Genomic DNA, 8,856 nt, shown 5'->3' with positions numbered 1-8,856 from the left:
TTTCGGCTTTTCCGTTCATTTCAGGAGAATAAGGTGCGGTCTTTTCATGAATTATTCTATGTGAGTTAAAGAACTCATTAAAACTGTCCGAGTCGTACTCGGTTCCCCTATCACTACGAATTCTTTTAACATTTCTATTAAATTGATTCTCTATTTCAAAAACAAAAAGTTTGAAGGCATCAAAAGCATCACTTTTGTTTTTCAGCAAGTATACAAAAGTAAAATCAGAGTGCCTGACTACAATACTCGCATTTATCAAAATCATTCGTGGATAACTTAGGTATCATTTCCAGGCTAATCATGTTACTAATTAAATTCTTATTCACATGATAAAGTCTATCATGCCAAAAATTCATAGAACACAGCATATACACAGAAGATTTCATTTTATTGAGGTCTAAATTTAATTTGAACATTCCCTCGGTTGCATACCCTTTCCCTATAAATACATTGTTTTTGGTAAGGGTATATAGGTTTGCCCCTATAGTTTGAGTAAACCCAACTTTGTTGAGAAGATAGCCCGAGATCAAATTCTTTCTTATCTCTGGAGTGTGCAGGAAGTCCTTCAGCACAACAGTCTTCCCAGAGGTAAACTTCAGTTCCACCTTGTCGGTTTCAGTAACTTTCATGGAGTGGTGATCCCTCAACAGAATATTCTTATCTTTAGTTTCAGTATAAGTTTTAAATAGACTAAGGTCGTGACAGACATGACGTGTAACTCCAGTGTCTATCCACCACCCTTCACAACCACCGATCACATTTACTTCAATGATCATGGCGACTAACGATTCTTCTATCAGGTTCGCCTGTCCAGCAAGACAATGCATGTTTCTACAATTCCTAACCATGTGCCCAAGTTTATTACAATTAAAGCAAAGGAACTGTACCATTTCTCCTTAAGAGGGCTTCTACTTTTTCTATTGGTTCTGGTTGCTGGAGCCACGGTTCTGGCCTTTCCTCTTTGTCCCCTTGGATTTTTTGTCAAGTTTTACCACGGTAAAGGCGGGTTTCCCAGGTACTACATTCACCTCCTTCCTCTGATCCTATTTTTTAGTTTTCTCCTCGATCCTTAGTTGGGTGATAAGACTTTCCAAGGAGAACTCTTTGGTTTTATGCCTCAAAGTGTTCTTAAAGTCCTTCCACAAAGGGGGCAGTTTATTAATAATAACAGCAACTTGGAATTGTTCGTCTAGAGGCATACCTTCAGTAATTATCTCATGTGTTATCTTCTTGAGTTCATGGGATTGGACCTCCACGGATTTTTCAACTGTCATTTGGAACTTGAAATAGCGGCTAACAACATATTTCTTCGACCTGACCTCCTCGGTGTCATATTTCTTTTGCAGGGCATCCCATACCTCCTTCGCTATTTTCATTGTACTGTAATAGTCATACAGATCATCAGTCAAACCATTTAAAATAAAGTTCTTACAAAATAAGGCTTTCTCCTCCCAGTCAGCAGCCTCTTTTATCTATGGTTCAGTTGATTCTTCTAAAGGGACAATCGGCTTATCTCTGGTACAAGTTTCGACAACTTTCTTGACGATGAGAAAGAACATCTTTTGCTTCCACCGTTTGAAGTTCGCTCCTTCGAACCGGAATGGATAGTTGAGGTCAGATATCATAATGTCATTGTTGGTAGTAAGGGCCATTAGTGATGTGGCGAGAAAACGTTTTAAAATTGTTGAAAACAGCAAGACCCTCAGAACGACGAACAGCAAACGATCAAGGCACGATGGTCAAGCAAAGAACACCTGCAAAACAGAAACTCGTTATAGATTGAGTCGTGGAGCTCGCTCTCTTTAAGAAGTTTCGTGGCTCTGCCCAAGTATGAAAGCAGGTCTGGAATATTGCCACGTTGTCCCAGGATAAAACAGCCAAAGAAACCCGATCGGAAATGTACCGTTACCAACGGGAACACACACCCTTTCTAAAACCCACTGCTCGAAAAACAAAAAATGGAAGAGTTAAAAAAGGAAAAGAGAACATTGAAATGAGAGTGAATGAATAATTTGTGTAAATGAACTGCGGAAGGCCACGCCTTTTATAGGCCTTCAGCGTGGAACGGTAGAGAGCGAAAGAGGCAGAAAGCCTCAGAATGTGCAATGCTCGCGCAGAAGAATCGGACTCCAAACGAGAGGACTTTTCCTTTTTTTCGATTTTAAAAAATAATAATATTTTTATTAAAATTAATAATCACAGACACGCCTGCCTCACCACGCCACGCCAACCTCACCGGATGGACGATGACGACGGCACGTGTGTGGGACGTCCACCGAACCCACATTGGTCTATCTCCTCACTCCTTTCAAAGCTCAAGATTTGAGTGCATAAAGGAGGTTTCCAAATCATATAGATTTCCTACCCAAGACCAAGGAGAATTTTTTTTTAAAAAAAAAAAAAACCCTAAAAATATATGTTATAAACCCCCAAGTCAATATGCATTCATTTATTTGATATATGTGAATTATATATTGTGGTATATACCTTTGTTTATTTGATATATACTGTGATTTATATTGAACATTAAGTCAATATGTGATTTATATACTGTGGGATAACTGATAAAGAAATTTGATTAAACAATATATACTTTTAATTTTGCATATTATAATATCTACTCTTAACTTTGAATATGGTAAAATCTACTCTTAATTTTATATATACTCTAAGGTATATTGAAAATGTTCCAAGGTGTATTGACAATGTTTTAAGGTATATTGATATACATATAAGAACATTGGAGGAATATATTAAGACATGAGCGGAAGCATATGATTGGTCTCATTAACTCATTCATTGATTTCGCTTGTCATTTGTCGGCATGCTCTTACCCTTACCTGAAAAATAAACATGAGAAAGAGTGAGTATAAAAATCTCAGTAAGTAACCCCACTACTGAGGTCAAGCTAAGCATTTATGTCAAATAAATGTAACATGAACTGAAACTCTATACTAGTGGGACCTGAAGATTTCTCTTACTAGATTCACTATTTTACCTTTCCTCTAGATGTGCATCACTTTCGCACACGTCAGGTCCGATATATATCTCTTTCATATACATTGAACCCTCTGGGAAGGCATCACTTTCATACACCCTGAGTCGTATCTATGAATGTAAGGATGTGCACCTCTTTCATACACATAGCTATGTATAAACCTCTTTCGTATACACATAACCTACTAAGTGTGCACCTCTTTCGTGCACCTCAGATTTTTTTGGTTATGTCGGGTTGTGCACATCTTTCATACACATGGTTATGTATACACCTCTTTTGTATACACATAACCTACTGAGTGTGCACCTCTTTCGTACACCCCAACCCCCATCTAGGTATGTATCACTTTTATACATCCCAGCTCTAGTGCATCTCTTTCATGCACTAGCGCCCTTGAACAAGCAACTCTTTCATACAATCAAATAGAGTGGAAAGGAAAAGAGATCACATCTAAATTCATATTACATGTAACATTTACCTATTCATGAATCCTATAAAATTGTGTAAATAATATCATGCAGATCAGTCTAGACAAGCATGTGTAATCTCCTAAAAATGAATCGACCATAGTACATCTCTTTCATGCACTAGACTCTTTAAAACATTAACATAATGGATCATTCATAATTTCCTTGTAAATCACACGGCATACATTCATAGATCCAAACATAAATCTCATGAAAACATGTACATCAACATATATCTAATTTTCATCTAGTGCTATGGAATTTAAGTGGTAGTGTCACTTATCTCAAAATTTAGGCCTAAGCTCAATCATTCTGCTAATATACCTCGTAAAAATTATAAATCATGCTCATACATATAACATGCTTCAAACATATTATCAGATGCTCATATGTTCTTTCTAAACAGTTCATTCAATCTCAGAACCAACAAAATTATCCTTAATCTTATCGCCCAACACATAAAGATTACTTACCCAAAAAACCAATCCTATTAGCCAACCAAACTTTAACAATTTTCTGTAGAAATTGGACTCTAATTTGATGGGCAATGTTGGGTGAAAATTTAATTTTCAAAAATAAGAGGGAACCAACCTTTGGTTGGAGAATCCCACATTGAAAGACCTCACGCACACAAGCCAGACAGTGTTGTTAGCCACCACCCTACCCTGCCCATGTCAGATAGGAAGCGGCACAAGGAATAGTTAGTCTCGGAATCGGAATATTCTACTACTGCTTTAGAAGCATCAATCTTTCCAGGTCAAATCTTTAGTAGCTCTTGCTCGAGTTCTAGTTCTTTCCCTAGTTGCTGTAGAAGTAGCAGAAACTCCATCAACAGTTGCTTTAGTTGAGGAAGTAGCTTCAAGTACAGTAAATTCTCTATAAAAAGTATAAGGGAGGGGACTGATGTGGATTTATGAAGGCGGATATGGGAGAACTAATGTTCGGAGGATTGTAGGAAAACGAAGGAGCTACTTGGGATTGGAGGAATGCCGAACGCATTGCAGACATGCCGGTGGATATGGTTTCTACTTCTTAGATTAGTCTTCCCATTATCTTCTCTAACCTAGTCAAAAAAAGTATGACTGATTCCGAGGTTGTCGTGCTGACCGTACTAGTGTTGGGGGTGAGAACCGTTGCATTAAGTAGAGATACTCATACCTTGAATAATCATCTATGAAAGAGATAAAATATTCATACGCACCTCGAGCTTTAACATTCATCAGACCACAGAGGTTTGAATGTATAAGCTCTAAGGTTTTTTTGGCTCTATAACCTTTTCTAGTAAAAGGTCGTTTGGCCATCTTGCCTTCAAGGCATGATTCACACACCGATAATGAGTTTTCTTCTAAAATCTGTAAAAGTCCACATTTCACCAACTGCTCAATCCTATTGAGGTTGATGTGACCTAACCTTAGATGCCAAAGATGAATGTTTCCCTTAGGAGAAACCTTTGGTCTTTTAGCTGTTGTCGTTGTACTGAATATTTCAGTATTAAACAAGGCGTTTATGACTTACGACCTTAGTACATACAAGTTATTGTCCATTGAACCAAAACCAATCTCCATACCATTCTTGAAAATAAACACTTTACTCTCAGAAAAGAAGACGGTATAGACTTGTTCAATGAAACAAGAAACCAAGATTAAGTTTCTCTTGATATGAGGAACTACAAAAACATTATCCTGTAACATATAACATTTATTGTCTAAAATACCCACAGCAACAGCTGAAACAACCTCACCAGTACCGACTCGAAGAGTCATCTCTCCCTATGGCTACTTTTTCCAGGAACTAAATCTTTGGTAAGAGGAATTGACGTGATTAATAGCACTCGAATCAAGGATCTAGACAAAATCATCATTCTCTACCAAACACGTCTCCAAAACCAATAAATTATATTTACTGTCTTTGGATATCCTCATCTTTTGGAGAGTAGTGGGATCAATATCAGAACCTAAATAAGCTCCAAGTTCCATTTCAGAGAACACTTCTCGTCTATGAACTTTAACAGAGTCAGCAACATTTACTTTCTCCTCCTGGAGGTTAACTTGGGAACTGACACTATTGGTTTCTTTGTCATCCATCCCTTTGTGCTCAAAAAGTAAGAACTGACGTTCAAATAATTCTTGCAACGAGTCCATGATCTCACGTGCAATGACCATGTTCTCAACCTTTTTGGACAAAGCATCAGGTATGCTAGCCAATATGTGAAGTCGGGCCAATGAATTAACCTTCACCCACACCTCATATGCATTACGAAAACTTCGTGGTGCATCAAGGGTCGAGACTTGAGGACACTCCTCAACCATGACAAACTCGAGGTCGTTTACCACAAAATATATTTTAACAGACTCTTTCCACTATATGAAATTGGTCAAATTAGTGGTATTTAACGGAAAATCAAACATGTTGCTGGAAAAAAAAAACACATTGATCTACATTAGGTTTTAAGTAAATATTCGTTGAAAAAACATACAACATCCAGTACAATTTAGTAAAACTAACATGAACCCCATGTGACATCTAATTTCGTAATGACGTTTCAAAGGTTTAGAACAAAAGCTGCTGAAGAGTGATCAATTTATCCCTCATTTGAATTGAGACATTCTCAAACAACCATTAATACCAGAACAACTTATCTTCTATAACGACTAGTCATCATTGATTTGGTCAAGAAATCATTAACTTACTTAACAATTTTCCGTAAGTGTGACCCGTCATTTTAGGCCATAGAGTTCTGCCCCAAGCAGCCAATCCGAAGGGAAAAAAATCTGATTGGGGCAAAAACTAAAGTGATCTTATCCATTCTGGAGTTCACCTTGATATTGATCAACTGCACAAAACCCATTCGAAGGGGGACGCTCCCAAGGCACCACGAGGGAGTGCAAGAATAATCTCACGGTGCGAATTAATGAAGAAGACCGCAGGACATGTTGACACACACCCTTCACCCACTTACTATAAACACTCTCTCCGTCCACCTTGATATTAACTCATGCAAACACCATCCGAAGGGGGATGCTCCTAAGGCACCACGAGGCCAAGCATGAATCTCAAGGCGTGAACATTCAGGGAGAAACGTGAGTGGAATCATTGACATATCATATATATCTCTTCCTCTTACTGAGTATTTTATAATCTTAGGGTTTCGTTTACTTAGAAAAAACATAGCTAAGAATTTTAACTAAGTGACTTTTTAGGTTTGCCCAAGAGTAAAATTTACTCTAAAAAGTTGAAAAACTTTTGATCATCATCTATTAAACTCTTTAACGGGGTCTTTGATCAACTGTCTCATGCTTGCAGAAAATCTATCTAATTCACCTTTCCAAGTAGGTTCCTAGGTAGGGGTGTTCCGTTTCCGTCAGCTTAAGTACCCCAGCCTAGACAGAACCTGTCTTAAACAAAAGGTCCCTTATAGATAGATTTAATACAATTTTAATCTTTTATGCCAATTAATTTAATCCTATTAATCCGATTTAAAAAGATTAAAATTAGGTTTCTAATCTTATTAGATCCTTGAACTTAGGTCTATCTCAATCCAATTTTAAAACCTTTTTAAAACATGAGTTCGCCTAAGTCCGCATGCAACTCTTTCTTATCGATTTTAGTTCTAATTTCCATTATAACGCTTATAACAGAAACAACCAAAGCCATCCACAATATGAAGCAAACACATACAAGGCATTCATAACGCTTACAAATTAGCTTAAGTGTCATGCTCCATGCATTGTTCATTCATTGCTACTTTTATATAACACTTATAACACAGAAACGAACCAAGCAAACATATTTCCATTCATCCTTATACTATAACTCTTATAATATAAAGATGATGCATGAATATGCTTATTGCATGCATAAATATAACTCTTATATTTCATGATGCATGCGTATGCTCTCTTGTAATTTCATCATGCATATTGTAACACTTATAATATATGATGCATGAATAATTGCACAACCTAAGGTGGGTTTCAAGTCTATATGTCATACACTATGCCATATAAACCACATACATCTTATGGATATTAAACAAAAATTGATGAGTCGAGATAATTAGCCTCAAATCCTCAAAATAAAGCTAACTATTACAAATAGCAAAGAATCTCTGGTTCAAATAGGCGAACCAGGTCTTGAACCGTCCGGGCGAAGAAACGCGTCTCCACTGATTGTGTACCAAACTCCTTGTGATCACCTACATGAAAGAGTAAATGCTTTACTTATCGTTTACCAACGCTTCCTAGGCTAAACAATCGTTTAGCAACGATTGTGTATCTTGACTATGCGATGAAGCATGAGGCACGCGATCGTGCAGCGCGCAACATATAACAAGCCTTAAACGATCATCTAAACGACAACGATGCAGTGAAGCATAATCGTATAAACGATCGCTGAGCAAGCCCGAAGGTATCGTATACCGCGTGATCGTGTAATTAGTGACTATGCGATGAAGCATGCTAACTACACGATTGTTTAGTGCGTGCGCCTTTTATTAAACGATGAGCATTAAATGCTCTACGCGATCGTCTACCTCCAGTGTCCATGCGATGAGCAACCAATGCTACACAATAGAGCAAATACTGTACTCCATCGTTTAGTAAATACTACACGATCGCTTAGAAAAATCTACACGGTCGTTTAGCCAAATCCAAACGATCATATCTTAGGTTACACGATACGACCAACCCTTGGTCTTCTTCCTCGTTGAGATCCGTATCTCCATACTTTGAAACTTCATCACGAACGACTCAACAAACTCAAACACTTTGAATTACAGACTCGATTGCTTGTTAATTATGACAAACAATGCAGGGGCGCTTACAAATTAACACTTTGTAACTTTAAAGAAAGCTTTAAACAGAGAAAATTAACACGTAAACATTCATCAACACCATCAACAAATGCATTTAACGCTTAAACACAATGCAGAAAACCCATCACGACTGTAAAAGAAGTTCAAAACAGAAATGAAATTTGGAATATCAGAACAACCTGGCTCTGATACCAATTGAAGGAAATCAGACATGAGGATTTCCAGGAGCAGCGGAATGATCATTCCAAATTCCATTCGATATTGAACATACACAATTACAGTACAAGAAACAAAAACTAAAAGGTCATACAACAACAAGAAATTACAACATGCTTACTAAGATAATCAAGGGATAGAGTATGTGTACCTTTGAAGACTCATTCTTCAAACTCCCTCGATCAATCTCCAAGTGTCCAAGAACAGTATCTCAGCCTCGAACACAACGACTGGTACAACAGAACGATCACAATGAACACGAACCCAACGAACAGACTCTAGAACCTCGATATCAATTGAGTTGAGTGAGGACACCACCACAATGGTTACCTTGGTATTCTCGATGTGAAAATCCAGAAATT

This window comes from Benincasa hispida, chromosome 7 (assembly GCF_027475165.1).
Source record: "Benincasa hispida cultivar pf3 chromosome 7, pf3_genome.v1.1, whole genome shotgun sequence".
In the NCBI taxonomy this organism is placed as follows: domain Eukaryota; kingdom Viridiplantae; phylum Streptophyta; class Magnoliopsida; order Cucurbitales; family Cucurbitaceae; genus Benincasa; species Benincasa hispida.
Note: the sequence above shows the minus strand (reverse complement) of the source record.